Below are 18,754 nucleotides of genomic sequence, written 5' to 3' on the forward strand. Positions count from 1 at the left end.
TTGGGGTTCATTTTCCAAAGGAATTTTAGCAGTGGGCACATTTTTTTCATCAGGAAAAAAAATGAAAATATATACCCTGGAATATCCCCATGTGCTATATAATTATATCCTGGGCAGAAACGTTATACACCAACATCACGTTTATAGAGCACATGGGCGAGGATCCAAGGAATCTCCTCCCACTCAGAAATTTCTCAGTCTCATTTATAAGAAGACACTTAAATCTACACTTAAAAGTACCCTTACATTTAAAATGAATGCTATATGGACCACTGCACAGATTACCATGGACATTGTCCAAATGTTGCCTCATACTTATGGTAGGAACCTAAAGCTTATTGAAAAGGGCTGTTTCTTTTCCACAGCCCCTTTGCAAAAATATATTTAGGGATGCACTGACTTGCCAGAATTATTCAACTGCTGTATGATTTGAATAACTTTCTCCAGAAGAGTCTCTTAATTCTCTGCAGGGCATGAAGAGATGTATATAATGAATACACACATTCACACACACAAACATACATACTCACATGCACTCACACACATGGACATTCACACCCAGGTGTGCAAACACTTTCACATACATGTTCACCCACATATATATTCTCTCCCTCTCTCCCTCTCTCTCTCACACACACACACACACACACACATCCAATTATCCAGTGAAAGTGGCTCAGTGAACAGGTTATTTCTAGAACAGCTATTATCTGACTCTCATGTGATGAAAAAGGGGTACCTAGTAGGTTTCAGCCCAGTTGCCATTTGTATCTCATAGTAGCCATCAGTAGCAACCAAGTCTCAGAAATTGGAGTCTTGTTTATTATTAGCACATATTCCCACACACATTTCTGCTAAATATTAAGGATAGCGGCAGGTCTTGACACTATCAGAAATAAACTTGGTATTTTTAAATCTCAGGGAAGTGAGCTGTAATCACAAAATTAAGGTTAAGAAAAACTGCATTCTTAGGCCTTAAAATATCTTGGTGTTGCTTCTCTAACTCCAATCAGTGAGTAAACCCCTTCTGTTCTCCCTACAAGGTTCCCCTTAGCTAGACTGGAAACCCCACAGGAACAGGTCATTGTGTGCCCCTCTCACCACTGGGACCCACAGCCATCACCGTAGTGAAGGAATGAGTGACCCGAGGGATGCTGCAAAACTCTCTATTTAACATTGACGTCAGCAAATTTGTGGACATTCACCATGACATATTAGTGTCCTCTCCTCTAGAGAAGCAAAGGAGAAAATGGAAGCATGCCCAAGAAAACCCAGCCTTTCCCAGGTGTTTCCACAGCTCAGAAATGCATTTGTCAGCATCCTCTCTCTCCAGGTACTTGGCTTCCTTGTGGCAACTTCCTCCATTTAGAGAAGAGACTGAAACCATGCATATGCTTTTCATATAAATTATCTTCATTCCTTCCCATAGTGACACTGGAGAGCAATGACTCAGCCTGTACCTATCAACAAAGGGGTAAGAGCTGAATAATTGTCCAAAGACACTAATCAGAGCAGCAGTGAATATGTATTATTTATAGTACACTTTTCCCTTAGGTGAAATATTTTGACCAGAAAAATCAGATCATTATTGCAGATTTACACTTCATTTGTCTTATGTAAGCATCATTTCACAATACTAAAGAGAAAAGAGTTAGCCTAACGGTTTTTATCCAACCATTTGTACTAAATAAATAAAGTCCTAGAGTAGATTCCCAGCAAAAGTTTGAATAAATATATGCATAATTGTGTTACATGGAGGTCCCACATAGTACATTTATATTATACCTTTTAACCGTAATGCAATTGAGAGAGAGTGGAGAAATACTTACAGGGTTCAAACTAGGAATAAGGTCTGATTGGTTTGTTAAACTGACTATATGCATTCTGCATCTATTGTGTATTATTTATATTTTTTTTACACAGATGAAAAGATACATACAAATCTATCTACACAGAGTTATCCCACCCAATCGTGCTTCCTGCATTTTTAGGAATTGTAGCATCTGCAAAGCTACAATAAAATTAAAAGAAAGAGAAAAAGACAACAAATGTGTCTTTGAAAACTGTGCCAAGGAAGAGCCCCTTTAGCCTGAACTAAGCCCCAGTGTTCAATTTGTCCCTGCCCCAGACGAAACAGTACCCATTTGGAATGCTACATGAAGATGTTTTGCTTTTGTGGAGATAATTGGCTCTAAACAGGCATAGTAATTAGCAGCATCAGGTAGCTCAGGCAGCATTTGGTCGCCCATTGCCTATTTATTTGTGAGCAAATGGGAGGGTGTAGGGGTGACAGGAACAGATGGGGAAGAGATACAGGCACTTCACTGGTGCCTTGCTTGGATGCCTCACGCTTTCTCCCTCTGGCACCATCGTTAGTGCCCTGGCTTCTGAGCCAGTTCTGAAGAGCCCTGGGCAAGTGCAGATGCCACCAGCTGTTCTGGCCGCCCTTCCCCATTGCCTGCTCCTTGTCCTTCACTCACCTGGCACCAAGAGGGAATTTCTGTGCTGATATTTTCAATCTCTGCACTCTTTGGTTTCACAGTTGAAGACATTTTTTTTTTTTCAACAAAAACAAGCCAATAGGGCTGTAGTTAGGGGTTAATTGGGCATAAAGGCAAAATGTGAAAAGACCCAGCTGTTCCTCTCAGGGAGGATTGCAGAGAGTTATTATAACTGATTGCTACCTTTCAACACGATTCTCTAGTCTGGTGGCAGTACCAGGGACCAAGAAGTGACCAAAGTCATGGGGAAGGAATGCCATGTAGAAATGCCTGTAAAAGGGTGGCCAGGGGCATGGGGAGCCATGAAAATGGACAAGTACAGAAAAGGAAATAGCTATAAAAGAACCACAATGGAAATTTTTGGATAAGAATAGAATGGCTAGTGTTCATTGAGCCATTACTACTGCTAGGCACCATAATAAGCAATTTACATAGACAACACTATGAGCTTGGTATCAGTATTATCCCCATTTTACAAAAGAGAAAACATGGGCCTAAAATACAGGTTTTTAAAAGTGGTTGACTGCCACTCAGCTTATTAAGTACTGGACTGCAATTCAGACCAAGAAGTCCCTTTCTGAGGCTCTCCTGGGAGTCCAGGAGACTGGAGTTCTACTTCCGGGCCAGTGTCTGTATACTAGGGTAAATGTCAGCAAGTCACTGCACTTCAGTATCTATCTCTACAGACAAGAGTGGCAATTCCGAGTATGATAGACAGCCTCCTGCCTCAGAATCATCTGAAAAGCGTATTTAAAATGTAGATTTCAAAGTCTCTTCTTAAACCTAATAAATCAGACTCTCTCTAGCAAAGTGCCCAAAATTGCATTATTAATAATCCCCAAGGATTTTTAGGTTCAATAAAATGTAAGGACTTCTGGACCAGTTGATCTCTAAATCAAAAATGATATGGCTATGGTGGTTGATATGACACCCAAGTAATTTTTTGCATTATTTATAATTAAATTTTGCTTATTTGAAAGAAAACTCAAATTAGTTTTATTCAGTATAAATTATTTTACTCAAAGAGGTGATTTTGAATTACTTTTTTTTTAATTTCCAAAATTCAAGCTCATCTTCAAAAGGTAAAGATGGTTTTCCAAGCATTGAGGAAATGAAAACCCTGAGGTTTAGGACTATTCCAGAATTGCCCTAAGCCATGCAGCATTTTCAGAAACAGAACTCTATGGGGATGATTTTTTTTTTTTTCAAGTTTAAATCATTTTTGTTTAAGCACTGATTTTACAAAATGTGATCGTTCAAAAGGTGAACTAAATTTACAACTTAATTTGTTCATGTATTGATAAATTGCCTTCAAAATACATTGGAGCTAGATGTGTATATAAGATTTTACATGCGTTTTGGAAAAAGTCATCCAGAAGCAGCTGCTTTTTTAATAAACTTGGCCAGTTTCACATCTTTTTGGGTCAGTCCTCTGCAGTCATGTGATGTGAGAGTTATCTGGACCTTGTTGTACACATTGAACTACTCCGGGTGATGATTCAACTTCTCTGCTTGTAGGGCAACTCAGGACATAAAGCCAAATGCCTGATTAAAATTTTTGAAAGAGAACTCTTTGTAGATGGCACCTCTCTCACTTAATTCCGACCATCCTGCTGCTTTAAGGTCAAGTATAACTTGGTTCCTCTCCTCTGCTGTCAACCAGCGAGCATCTGCTGACGTGGCCGTGAGGCTCTGGCTCCTGCCCCGAAGCCCCGCGAACCAGCGCCACGTCGCCTACCGCGCCCCCAGCGCCCCAAGAGCCCTATGGAGATGATTTTACAGGAGTCAATACTCTTTTCAATGTATGAACTCTTTTTTTTTTTTTTAAATAAAGCTTGATTACCTGTAATCATAGCTCCCAAACAGAAAACTGTGTTAGGTTGAACCATATGAAATTGTTTTTTTTTACTTGCAAAAACAGTGATTTCATATGGCTCAACTTAATGTGTGTGCGTGTGTGTGTGTGTGTGTGCAGGCGCGCATGCCCATATGGGCCGGGCATAATTCCTGACACTAGAATATTTACGTATCAACTTGCTGGGTCCTCGTAATGCACTGCTGCCCTCTCAGTGCATTCTCAAGAGATATTAGATATTGATGGTGAAATTTTCCATTTGACTTCCCAGACTTTATCTTACATCCTAAGATCTTAATAAAAAGGCGAATATTCACAACTATAGCAGACCAATCAGTGATCAAACTAAAAATCTAATAACTTCTTTTTCCTATCCGTTCCCAAGCATACAAGTATGTGCATTCAACCCGTAAGAGCCACACAATTTCCCACATATTACTCTTGCATATGTGAATTTACTGTGTCTTTTGAAAGACAGCTTTAGAGTCTAACAGATTCTGTCAGCTGCTTGTTTTCCCAGTATTCAGGCCATTTTCCTCAAACTAAATATTCATTCATTGTCACTAAAAACATATCAATAGGAGAAAGACATCTAAAAGTTAAAAATTAAGTGAAATGACATGAATCTGCATGGACTGAATACTTGGGGAAGAAATAAAAGCAATTGAGCTCACCCCGCCAAAAGAAGTATCTGTGCCTCTTTCCCCTCTGCGTCTCCTTCCTCTGTGCCCACCTCTAAGTGCCAGTGGGATTATTTGGCAGCACTGGGCTCTAACTAAAGCTTCTAGAAGCTCTCATTCAGCAGTGAAATTGTTGTCTTCCTCTGATCCTCAGATTATGGATATGAGGGGATGAATGTACAGCACTAAGATTCCCTACCGAGATAGCTTTTCACTCTTTTCAGTGAGAAAAAGATCAAAAGGAAACTGGCTAATTAGCATACCAAAGGAGACAAAAACCCCTAGAGCTTTATCATTGTTGGAATCCAATAATAAACACCCGAATACAAAAAAGATTATTTGATAATGACACACAGAATTGAAAGCCTTTGAAACAGCAGCTTCTAGAAAAAAAAAAATATTTTTGGAAGGGAAAATATCCATAATTATACAGAATAATGCTTATCCATTGGGGAACAGCTCTTGGTTCCTGGAAGAGATACTTGCAGAACCACTTTGCCTAAGAACGGTGGTGTGGATTGCCTTTATCTGAAAAACTCAAAAAACCTACAAAAGGCTTCAAATCCCTTCCCAAGTAAACATTCAGTGCTTTCCCAAAACTTAAACACAGAATTCTTGCCTTAAAAATAAGTGTCCCCTTTTCCCATACCAGGGCCCAGTCAAAGGCTTGAACTCAAAACCAGAGGAATTTACAAAACTTTAGGACTCATTATTCTTCTCAACAGCATTTTCTGGTTTAGAAAGTCTGGAAGTCTCTGTAAATATGCACTTTTTAAAAAAAGAGAGAGAGAGAGAACAAAGCAATTGTTGAATTATAAACAAGTTACTCTGAGACACAAGTATAGGAATCCACCAGGACCACGGAGAGAGACAGCCTTGAAAGAAAACCAGACCCTTACTCTTTGGGTTAATATTAATATTGTGGTGATTTTCTTCAGACATTGAGAGGTTGATAACCAGCAGAGTAGATTTCTCAGTAGTCACGGTGGGTTTGACTAAGTTGTGAGCATATCTGCCTCTTCCTCCAAGACATCTGTAGACCATGTTGGTCAACACTGGGCATGTGGTCAAGCCTGGCTTCCCCATGAGAAGCTGACTCACATCCAAGTCAACTCCAGGACCTTTCTAGGACAGGAGACTGTGGGACTCTGAATTTGGGGAGCAGGTGCTAATAGAGAACTTCTGCATAAAGGAACACAGTTGCCAAGCCCTAGTTCCCATTTAAAATGCCTACTGATCACAGAGAAGGCATTGATATTATTTTGCTTGGAGATTACCCAGGTAATTATAATGAACTTGCCTGCAACCCTGGCTCTAAGCCATTTGAATAAAAAGACCCAGAGTCCTGGGTTATTAATACTTTATCCTGTTTCTAGGCAAAGAATCGTTGTTAATGAGTCAAATGGTAATGACTCTTTATACAAATCTGAGTTTAAATGAATAATGCCTCTCCTCTTTTATACATTTTTAAAAAATAATAAATAGATGAGAAATATACCTTTGACTGGCCATCAAGTATCCTACCTTTCTTTATCTCTGGGACCCCTAGTTCCTCTCAGATTTGACAAGATCACTTAAGGACCTTATTTTGTTAGTTTCATACAGAATTATTTCTTTGTTCTTTTTTATAAATTGCCCGTTGGCAGTGAAACAAGCCCCAAATCAGAATTTTACTTAGAAAATGTGTCTGAAGGAATAAAATAAATGCCATTTACCCACCACTCCAAAGTATTAATTAGACTTAGCTCTTTGCCAGCTAAGTGCCAGAGGAGCCCATGGTGATTAGCTGCACTAATTGGAATTTCAAGTGGCGCTGATAACCACACAAAGATAATAGGATTATACCTTCCCTCCCTAAAAAAAAAAGTAGCTTTGTCATAACTGTTTAGATGATGGCTTTAAGCTGTTTCACACCTAACTATCCCCAGAGAAAAGGAACATTTTTAGATTCTATTTTTATTCCTACAGAGAGAGGGAAATAAAATTCTTTCAGATAGTAACAAAAGTACAAAGGAATGTCCCTCTCTGTTTCTCCATCTCAACTTGCTCTCCAAGAAGCACAGAAAAGCAAATTTATGTGACCACCAACAGCAATTCAAGCTGAGTCAGAAGGTCAGTTAGACCTGTCTGTCTCGGCAGGAATATATTTTTGTTTTGGTTTGCAGAAACTCTGTCAGAAATTGATGAACACCTCCATTCCCAGGATGACCAGAGCTATAACTACAACTCATATTTGGGAAAGCTGGGCAGATGTTCTTATTCACATTTTATACATTAAGAAACTATCATTTGAAGAGATTGAGTCTTTCCCAGTATTCTCTTCACTTGAGAACATTCCACGTTTATAGAAATGTAGCAATTTCCAGACCTAACAGATCCCACAGGTGTCAAGGGGCAGAGCAGGACTCCACAGCTTCTATCCTCCATCTGTTCCCTGGGAGCCAGGCGCTGGACTATCTCCCTGGGCTGAACTGCCTCTTTGGGGTTCAGACACCTCTATTTAATCCCCACAGGTAAAACCCCAATGTGGTGGGGAGCTACAAACCCTATGAGTGGGTCACGTTCACTGTCTTACCTTCCCCTTGGATATCCAGGCCAGCTGATGCAGACAATGGCATAAACAATCATAAAAGAAAATTGCATGAGGAAAAAAAGAGGGTGGGGTTGGAAATCTTCTTTCTCAGGTGTTAAATATTCAAAAGAGATAAATTAACATAGATTTGTTTCAAGTAAATATGAAGAGCTACTGCTGGTCACAAGGTTACTTGCACTTGTAATCAGAGTTCTGGTGGCCATGAGGCAGAAATTTTACCCCTGGGCTGGTCAGGTCCCATCAGCAACTTGAGGGCCCATAAGGTGTTTTCCAAGGCAGAAGCAAGACCTACATTGCAACCCTCTCTAGTTTGAAAAAAAACAATGGATAAATTTAATTGCACAACCATTGGTTTTACCCACAGTTGAAAGCGTACCTTCTCCAGCACGTGGCCTGGTTCACATGGAGAATCTTAGGAGGTACAGAAGCCATGTGGAATTGCCATAGCAACCTAAGGAAGCCTGAAAGGCCAACTTACCCCTACATATCTCCATCACAGGCCCAGGCATAATTTTAGATACTCTTTAGGTTGAGGCATTACATTTTTAGGACACTCTTTTCTGTTATTATTTTATCCAAGAAAGCAATGATTACTCAATATCATATTACTGAAAATGAGTTTGGGGAACCTGAGTCAAAAGCAAGGCCTTGGCGGAATCAAAGAAGGTAGAGATAAATGTATTCGTGTAAAGAAAGACAGGAAAAATATGGGTAGATCCTGAAACCTTTTCTGGGGGAAACCTAGCAGACAACAAAGTCTTCCTAGGAAAAATGTAAGAATGGTGGGCTCCAGGGAGAGGAATTCCAAAGGTGGGAAAGAGTTCACCAACAGGTGAAGAGAAGTGAATCAAAGATGAACTTTTCTCACTTTGAAATTTTCACTTGGGTTATCAAATAACCAAAATAGGTTCTCTGGTTCACATGATTTTTAGGGTGACTAAGAATTAGTTCCTCCCTGGAATATAAGCTTCAGGCAAGCAAACAAATTGTTTTATTTATTTCTGTACCTTAATGACAATTACTATGTGCCTGGCTCATAAGAAGTACTCAGTAAATATTTTATGAATTAATGCATGAGTGAGGAAAGAAGGAAGAAAAGAAAGTGGGAGGGAAAAGAGAGAGAGAAAGAGAGAAAGAAGAAAGAGAAAAAGTAGGAAAGAAAAAAGAACTATTAAATGCAATTTTTTCTAAGTCTAAGAAAACTGAATCTTTGGCAGTGAGAAATTTTAATAATGGCAATTATGGTTATTCATGCTATAACTTTTGATTCAGAAAATATAGGCGATCAAATTAAATGTGTACTTATTGTCCTAAGGAAATAACTTGGAAGAGATTTTTGTTTGTACTTCTGTGTTAGTAGAGAATGGAAGGGAAGTAAAGCAATAGCTATTGGAAGCTGGAGAAAAAAGGTCCTGAGTTATGTACTGACAGAACAATTAGTAAAACAGCCCCTTAAGATAACTTGAAATTTTGAAATTGGTACCCAGAGTTGAAGTAATGCTACAACAAAAACCTAAACTAGTGAAGTGAGCAGAGACCTGACAAACCTCAAGAAGACTCTTAGTAATCATTAGAAAAGCAGTAGGAATTGCTTTTTGAAGCTGGAGAAAAGAAACCCAAGTTATGTATGTGCAGACTTTTTTTTTTTTTTTTAGAAATTCACGTTCTTTTATTTATTTATTTATGACTGTGTTGAGTCTTCGTTTCTGTGCGAGGGCTTTCTCTAGTTGCGGCAAGTGGGGACCACTCTTCATCGTGGTACGCAGGCCTCTCACCACCGCAGCCTCTCTTGTTGCGGAGCACAGGCTCCAGACGCGCAGGCTCAGCAATTGTGGCTCACGGGCCCAGTTGCTCCGTGGCATGTGGGATCCTCCCAGACCAGGGCTCGAACCCGTGTCCCCCGCACCGGCAGGCAGACTCTCAACCACTGCGCCACCAGGGAAGCCCTGTATGTGCAGATTAATTAGCAAAACTGTCATCTACAGTAACATGGAAAACAGAAAGGATACCTAATTTGTAGATCCAGCTAAGGATGATACAGAACGCTGAAAGTAGCACTTGACGTCTTTTAGTTGCTTAAGATAATTTATGGAAGGAGTAAGATGAGCTAAAATAGTAACTTCATTTTCAAGCAGAATTTAAAGCAAATGTAAACGAATTGGGGGTTTAAATATAAAACAAGTTCTTACCCCTAGTGTAAGTTGGTGAAATATTTTCAAAGTAAGAAATTGCCTCAAAAAAATATCAAATCCAGGGCACTACCAGTAAAATGAGACCTCAAAGTAAAGATTGAATCAAAGATGTTGCTTATGAGAACTCAGAAAGATTTAGGGCACTGCCTCATATACTCCTGGCTAGACAAATGGGCTTCTAATAATCCTCAGGACTCGTAGAATCTCTCATCTAGGAGGAAAGAAAAAAAAAAAAGGTCTTCTAAGTATATTAAGGGCACAGTCCTACAGCACCCTGACTTGCAGGCAAAATTAGAAAGGGGTCAGTCTTTATGGATATGACAAAACTACTGCCTAATGAAATGAACCCATAATAAGATTTATAAGAAATCCACAAAGTTTTTAAGAGAATTATACAATATCAACATTGCCAGATTGGACTAAAAGAGACAGAAGTATTTCAAAATGAAACTTGAATTTCAAAATTAAAAGAAAACCTTATCCTCTCAACCTTCTTTGTGCAGAAAGAAAACTGAAAAAGTGACTCAGTTGCAGCCATGGAGAACCACCACCAGATAGCAGAACTAGGCCCTAACCATGAAACTGGCATTATGTACCCAACTAGATTTCAGACTTGCTAAGGACTAGTGACTCATGTTTCTCTCATTTCCCGTCTTTGAATAGGTGCTTTTGTTTTCTGTCCTTGCTCCACTATTTTAGGTTGTGGGTGGTGGGCAGAAAGGGTAAAGATAACTTATCTATTTACCTTAGAGGTATTCAGCTTGAAAGCCACCACACCTAAGAAGCCTTATCCTCCCTGGACCTGATTTAGACAATGAGATTCTAGACTTCAAGCCTGAGTCTGATGCTCTAATGGAATGAGACTATGGGAGACTCAGAAAGGGTAGAATGTAAAGTTGCCTCCTTGATTGACTCTGCACCTGACCATGGAACAAGCTTTGGTTTTAATTGAACATTAGCAATTGTAATGCCAGAAAAGGCTTAATAAGCAACTATGTATTGGGCTTATCCTTTTGGAATGCTCCATCTTGAAACCCAGCTGCCATACTGTGAGGAAGCCCAAGCTAGAAAGAGAGAGAGGAAAGGCCACAGAGAGATACAGAGATACCTAGATAGCCTCTGCAATTACAGTCATCCACCTAAGTCATTAATGAAGAATGAAAACATCTTGGACATTCCAGCCCAGCAGACATGGAGCACAGATGAGCTTTCCCCACCAAGTCTGGGCCAAATTGCAGAAACATGAGTGAGTACATGATTGCTGCTGTTTTAAACCACTAAGTTTTGAGGCGTTTTATTATATAGCAAAAGATAACTAAAACAGCTTGTGTGTGTTTCTTTTTTAAAATTATTTTTTCTTTTTATAAATATTTTGTGTGACTTAATTTTCTCATTACTTGACTTTAATACCTAAAAATGTGTTGGAGGGTTTCAAATTCCAGAAATTTAAAGGTTCTCTTCAATTGGGTTTCAGTTAGTATAATACAGTATAAGAATGATTATATTACATTTTGAATTATATGAGAAAGCAAAAATAAGCACTAACATTTCAATAGAAGATGAAGAGCCTTAGGGCATACTGGTGCTGAGATCACAGGGAAGTTATTCTCCACCATATTATCCTGTTCTATTTTCTTTATAGCATTTATTACGGTATGCAGATATCTCATTTATTTGGTCACCCCTTTGTCATCCTTGTGCCACACTGGAATGTAGCCTCTAGTCTGTCTTTTGTATGTTGGACCACCAGCATTTAGAACATTGCCTGGCACATAGTAAGGGCTCAATAAATGCTGTATGAAACACAGTGCTAATATAAAATATACCTTTTAGGGGAAAAAGTGCCTAAGGTAGAAATTACTAGTGTACAGCAGCATTTCTAGTCCTCCTCCCCTTCCTGACATGTGGAAGATAACATTTCTTAGCCCCCTTGCATTTGGGTCATTATGGTCATGACACTACTTCTGGCCAACAGACTGGGAGCAGAGTGACATGTGTCACTTTTCAGCTGGAACATTTAAGATCCAGTGCTGGTTTCTCCATGATCTCTTCTCCTGCCACAGGAAACACTGAAGTTTCATGCTGAGTTTCCTGGGGTGCCTTGCTCCCACAATTGAACATGACCACCTTGGAGAATTCTCTGGACCTGCAGAAGATTTTGCCTGAGCAAGAAATAAACTTTGTTGTATTGAGTCACTGAGAGTTAGGAGTTGGTTGATCCTGCAGCACAACCTAACCTATCCTGACTGATATAGTGCTTGGCAATGAGTTTGTATACTCTTGGAACTCTGTAACTATAAAGCTTGCATGGATTTATAGATTCAATGACAATTTATTGAGTATCTATTATGTACAAGGCACTCTGCTAGGTCAAGGAATAAAAATAAATATGAATTAGATACTACTTTCAAGGAGTTTATAGTTTTATAGGAGAGGTAACTTGGGTACGTAAGGAACTGTAATACAAGGTAGAGAATTGTGAGGGTCATAAGTTAGGTACAGGTAAAGTGTTATGGAAATCTACCTGAGATGGACATGATAAAGATTTCTTAGCCTAGATCCTTATAAGCATGGCAATTTATGAAAGTGAGAGGAATGACTTCCTGTTCATACGTGACATAGTACAAAAGATCAAGCTGTGATGCCTGCTGTTTCCCCACATTCTCATTTCTCTGTACACTCCCATTCTAGGCTTGTTAGAGGTTGAATTATGTCCCCCCTCAAATTTATATGTTGAAGTCCTAACCCTCTGGTACCTCGGAATGTGATCTTATTTAAGGATAGGTTCTTTACATAGGTAATTAAGTTAAAATGAGGTCATTAGAATGTACCCCAATCTGACTTGACTGGTGTACTTATAAAAGGGGAAATGTGAGGACAGGCATGCACACAAGAAGAATGCCTGGTGAACATCATGGTAGAGGTCGGGGTAATGTGTCGACAAGACAAGGAACACCAAAAATTGTCAGCAAACCCACAGAAGCTAGGAGAAAGGCATGGAACATATCCTTCTACACAGCCCTTACCACGAATCAGCCCTCTTGACACTTTGATCTGGACTTCTAACCTCCAGAACCATGAGACAATAAATTTCTGTTGTTTAAGCCACCCAGTTGGAGGTACTTTATTACAGAAGCCTTAGCAAACCAATGCAGCCTTAAACAGACACGGCAGATAGGGAAAGGAATAAAAGCCTGCAACGATTCAGCCAACTCCGTGTTCCAGCTGCGCATTATCTATTTCTCTTTCCTCTTCTTTCCTGGCAACAAATCAGGTTGATGAGAAAAAGGAGGAAAGTAACCAAAAATTTCTGGCTATCATTGCCTGTGATGGAAAAAAGGAAGAAACCTGGTGGGAACTGAGCTGGTTTTTCAGAATATCTAATCAAGCTGCTGGAAAAAGAGTGGGTAGAGGGGTGTGTGTGTGTGTGCGTGTGTGTGTGTGTGTGTGTGTGGTGTTATTATGTTTGCTTTTTTTTCTTCTTTAGTGAATGTCTTTTAAGCACAGTTTTGATTTTTATCCCAAGCAACCAAGTTTAACAGAACATCTAAATTTTAAAATGCTCTAAAGCCTTTCAATGTTTGTGTTTGAAATTTTCTCAAGCTTATACAGTGGGTAAAGCATTAGGATGGTTTGCTTCATATTATTACAATGGATTTCTAACTCATTAACTCTCCGAGCCTTACACAGACCAATACAAAGAGGTCCCTTTGGGTACATTTCCAGCTTTTGATCTCTCATGCTCTTTTCATACGTAAGATGTGACATGAAGTAATGACACTAGCTCTTAATATGGTTTGTAAAAGTGCTTCTGAAAGCAATTTCAAATGAGGAGAACCAAAATATTTGGAGTAATGTCAGCATCTCTGGTAGAATAGACCCTACAATCTCCCCTGGTGACCACTTTAAAATGCAAATCTCTTTAGTTACTTAAGTTCTGATTCTTTTTTTTAATCTTGGTAGTTTGCAGTCACAGCTAGGATTCTAAACACGCATTTTGCTTCTCTTAAAGGTAAGCCAGCCATTGCCAACACACTTCTAAAGTGACAAAATGAGTATTGCCTTGCTAGGCCCCTTACAAAATAGATAAATGACACAATCTCTGCCTTCTAGGGAGGATAAAAAATAATAATGGAAGAAACGGTATTTCCATAAATGCATATATTAACATTTGACTTCATTAAAAAAATGCTCATCTAAAAAAATAATTTCTGTTGAAGTTAAGAAGTTTTATGATAGATCTAACATTAAAGGGAAAAAGAAAAAGGTTGTGGGGCTAATAATAATAATTAGCAGTTATGTTGGCACTTTCTATCTTCAAAGCATTTTGTGAAATATTAACTTGCTAATCTTCCCAACGTTCTTGTCAAGTTTATAAAGCTTTAGCCTGTTCTGATGTACCCTCCAGTATAATTCTGTATAATATGTGAACATTCATTTGATTTTAGCAAACAAACACTACTGGAGATCTGATCAGCCCACACAGTGTCTGATAAACCCAGTCAGCTCACAAATTTTAGTGTGAAGAAAAGATGGTACTTCCTGCCTCATTAGTCCAAAGACTCACTGAAAATTGAAAGTTCTGAACTTATTTACAAAACAGAAACAGACTCAGGCTTCGAAAACAAACTTAGGGTTACCAAAGGGGAAAAGTGAGGGAAGGGAGGATAAATTAGGAGGTTGGGATTAACATATACACACTACGTACTATATATAAAATAGATAATCAACAAGGACCTACTATATAGCAAAGGGAACTCTACTCAGTACTCTGTAATAACCTATATGGGAAAAGAATCTAAAAAAGAATGGATATATGTATAACTGAACCACTTTGCCGTACACCTGAAATTAACACAACATTGTAAATCAACTATATCCCAATATAAAATAAAAATCAAATAAAAAAAAATTGAAGGGTTTGCCTAGAAAAAGGATTATCGCTTTAAGCACCTAACCATATTTTATGAAAATGGGCTTTTTCTGTGTTTTTCTCTCTTTAAATTATGAACTCTTCAAGGAAAAAAACTGTGTTTTTCATATCATTTCCAAGGATCATTTTACCTGTGTAGGGTCAGAGTGATGCCTAATAAACATTAGTTGAGCAATACAAATGAAGTCTTTCTTGAGAACCTATTATTAAACTGTGAAGAATAAATAACACGTGGAATCTTTCCTGCTCTCTTGGAATTTAGCACAGAAGAGGAAGCAAGAGTTATGTACAGAAAATAATTAGACACAAAATACAGAATACAACTAAGCGCCATGATGTTTGGCACAAGAAATAAATGCTAGGGGAGGATTATAATTTTTTTTGGCTTTTCAGCCCATTAACCCCACCTCCTTCCTTTGAGTTTATACATGTTTGTCTAACCAACTTTTGACCTGCAATAAATCATTACCATAGTAAAATATTACATTTCTTAGAATGCTTAATACAGAAACTTCACTCATTTGGGAATTATATACATATTAAAAAAGTTTCTTCCTGTACAAAACAACAAAAACATACAGAAATAAACACACACACACACTCACACACACACTGGACTCTGATGATGACCCACAGTCTAAATTAAAGCCTTAGGGCGTTTTGAAGAAAAAGTAACATAGCTCCAAGCTTTAATTGAAATTTGTATGACTTTTATGAATTTGAAGAAAGTTTTTTTTTTTTCGTAAAAAAGAATTTACTTAAATTCTTCTTAAGGTGGAACTTTATTTTTCATTCCTTTTTTTTTTTCCACATGGGAATTTTGTCGCAGTTGTGGAAATCCATAGCCCCACTACACATGTGAATCCACAGTGTTTTTTCCAGGAAATTCTGAATCTTGTTAGGATATTCTACAGGTACCATAAATTGACATGTCCAAACAGAATTCATTATCTTCCCATCAAACCCAAATTTATTCTTTCTCCCAGCTAGGAAGTCCCCTAAACCTGGGGCCATCCTTCATGCTTCCCTCTCCCGCGTCTCCATCTTATCCGCAATGAAGTCCTATCTATTCTACCTCATCAATACCACTCTAATCCCTCCCTCCCTGTATCCCCGCTCTCTCAGCCGCGTTTCAGGACCAAGGTCAGTGCATCCTTCTAAGCAAACTCATCATACCTTACCCGCCACCCCATCCACTCCAGCCCCCAGACTCTCCCTTCTTCAAGCCAACCTTTTCTTCACCACCTGTACCAGTTACTTTATTGTCTCTGAGCACCAAATATACCCTTCTCTGCCCTGCTTGGAGATACTGGAGCTGAACCTAATAAACATTTCTTTTGCGAGGGGGCACAGTGTCAGGTCTTGTCAGTAGAGGGCGCTGGAGGGAGACTGCAAGAGGAAGGGGCTTCTCTTCCTGGTTCCAGCGCGTTTGTTCCTACTGAGCCTTGAGCGTAATTTCTCGCCATTCCACAGTTACCTTGCCGGTGGTGTCCAGGAGACCCAGTGACGCAAACCCTCCCACGAGTTTCTTCCACACTCCACCAGGTGGCTTCCTGCTCACCAGCCCAGCCTGCAGCACCTCAGCGAACTCCTCTGCCCTCTACTGGACCACACTAATGAGTCATACCCTTGGTGGCAGGGAGGGGAACCTCTTCCAGTTTTGTCCTTTCCTTGCGTGCTCTCTCTCGGTCCCGTAAGTAATGACTGCTTTCTACATCTTATGCCTGTATTCTTGAGGGTTCCCTTTAGAGTTCTTAGTGGTAATAACCCTTAACTAGTTAAAAATTTGTATGCAGTATTTAGTTTTCCCTCTTTAAATTACTATTGTGTGTTCATTCTCCTGACTGGTTCACCACTTTTGTTCTAAATATACATCAAAATCTGCTAAAACCCTGCAGCAACTTCCCACCTTATATAACATTAAATCTAAATTATTTTGGGGTCCAAAACAAAAGCCTACTTGGGAACTATAATCATACAGTGTGGCAGTCTCCACAGATCAGATGGATGACCCATGAGGATTAAACTGCTACTTGCCTTGGTTGTTAGTGGACATGGCGTTTGACCACAGATACCAGGGGTTACTCAGACATACCCTACTTGCCCTTGTTCACTGCAGCCCACCTCCAGCTAGAGCTGTCGGACCACAGCACTCACTGCCTACAAAGCTCCACGGTACCCAGGGGTAAAACAAACCCAGCTAGATAGAATAGTACTCAGTTTTTCCCATCATCCCAGCTCAGCCCAAAGGCCTTCAGTGCATTCCCTGAAGGGAGAAAGTCCACTGAAAGAATTCAAAACATGTTTGAGACAAACTTTCTCCTTGCTGAAGTCACAGAAATGGCTGGTTCTACCTGTTTCCCTCTAAAAGGCCTGCAGTCACATGACAATGACTGTAGTCCTAGGCTGCCGTATCTTTCACCCTTCCCACAGCCATCACCAGGAGCCCAATTCATCCCATCCTTAACAGCACTCTTCAGGTTTATCTGTCAGGGCAAAAGATCCAGATTAAAAATGAAACAACCATTTCTCTTGCTTGACAAGGGCAGACTGACTCTGCCAAATTTCCATCCCTATCATTGGGGAACAGGACTTTAGGAAATAAATAATAAATGCTTTCTGGCCTAGGGCCACCTAGCTAGGAAGACTTAGGGACTCCTTATCTTAGTGCAACAATTATTCCAGTTAATAGGTTAAGGGATATATATATATATATATATATATATATATATATATATATATATATATAAGATTACCGGTAATCCTTTCACACTGTTGTTTGGTACTTATTTGAGATGCGGGGCACACATATTGAAGGATTAGCTCCCCTCTCTCCTTACTCATATCCTTAGAATGATACCACTTCCTGCTATCTTCTCTTGCAGAATAGAAATAAAGAATAGTTACACTAGGGGAGTTATTACAATCAGGCTCTTTCATATCTTTAAGGCAATTACAGGCAAAGACAAGAGTGCCTAATGCACAGCATTTCCAGAATTTGTAATTTCGACATCTCATCTTGCCAAGCCATGATAACATCCAGATGTTGGCCTATTGAAAGGTGTTAAATAGAATAAGCCTCGAGCCAAGAGCACTTCCATGTTTTATTTTGGGGGCTTCCAAAATCTAAAGTGTACTTTTTTTCTTTACAATATCAGAAATTCAGTGGTTTAGGAAATAATGTTCTGGTCTGCATGATGCCTTAGTGTCTGATAATAATAAGAGCAGCAGTAATATTTTAACAAACACTTATATAGTGCTGTGTGCTTTTCAAATATTAATTCAGTTAATTCCCTCTGGGTTCTCGCCTGAGTCAACCACCTTCACCACAAATTTCTCCAGATTGTTATCTAATTTTGGACAGGGTAAAATGCCACTTCTTCCAGGGTTGTTTGCAAGTAATACGAAGGAAACTGACCCTCGTTGAAGACTTTGCCAGGGGCTGAGATAGGCAGTCCTCATAAATCCACAAGGAGAAGGTACTGTGCTCATTCACAAAGTTTGCCTAAGACTTTGGAGAAGGAAATTAAATCCTAAAGTCCATACTCACCGTCACATTCTGGGTGAGAACTACATAGGAGCCATTGAAGGTGATGGGGTTTATTTTACAGAGCGGACTACACATGCTAGAAAAGGACTGCCTGCTCTACTCACCCTGCAAGTCCTTTCTAAGTTCCTGGAATGTCTCTGTGAGCTCTGCACTCAGTACCCCTACATCTCACAGACATGGGCATTGCTGTGGGATGGCACACTGTGCTAAGGGGGCACTTAGGGGGGGCACATAACCCAGCCTTCAGATATCAAGGATGGCTTCCCAAAGTCCAAGGCATGACCTGAACAAATGAAAAGGCATTGCATAGCCAGGCCCAGAGATCCTTCATTTTCACTCTACTTGCCATTTCTCTTGAGTTGAAGGTCTGGGGCTGGAGGGATAACTTTAAAAGTCCAGTGTCAGATGCATCTCTTTAGATTTGTCCTGTTCTGAATTTTCTTTCATGAG

The 18,754-nt window shown here is 39.5% G+C and overlaps 1 pseudogene; it reads right to left on the reverse strand.

Moving 5' to 3' along the window:
- Positions 1–3,869: 3,869 nt before the first annotated feature.
- LOC130705597 (pterin-4-alpha-carbinolamine dehydratase 2-like) lies at positions 3,870–18,379 on the reverse strand (annotated as a pseudogene).
- Between the last annotated feature and the right edge of the window lie 375 nt (positions 18,380–18,754).

This window comes from Balaenoptera acutorostrata, chromosome 18 (genome assembly GCF_949987535.1).
Source record: "Balaenoptera acutorostrata chromosome 18, mBalAcu1.1, whole genome shotgun sequence".
Classification (NCBI taxonomy): Eukaryota; Metazoa; Chordata; class Mammalia; order Artiodactyla; family Balaenopteridae; genus Balaenoptera; species Balaenoptera acutorostrata.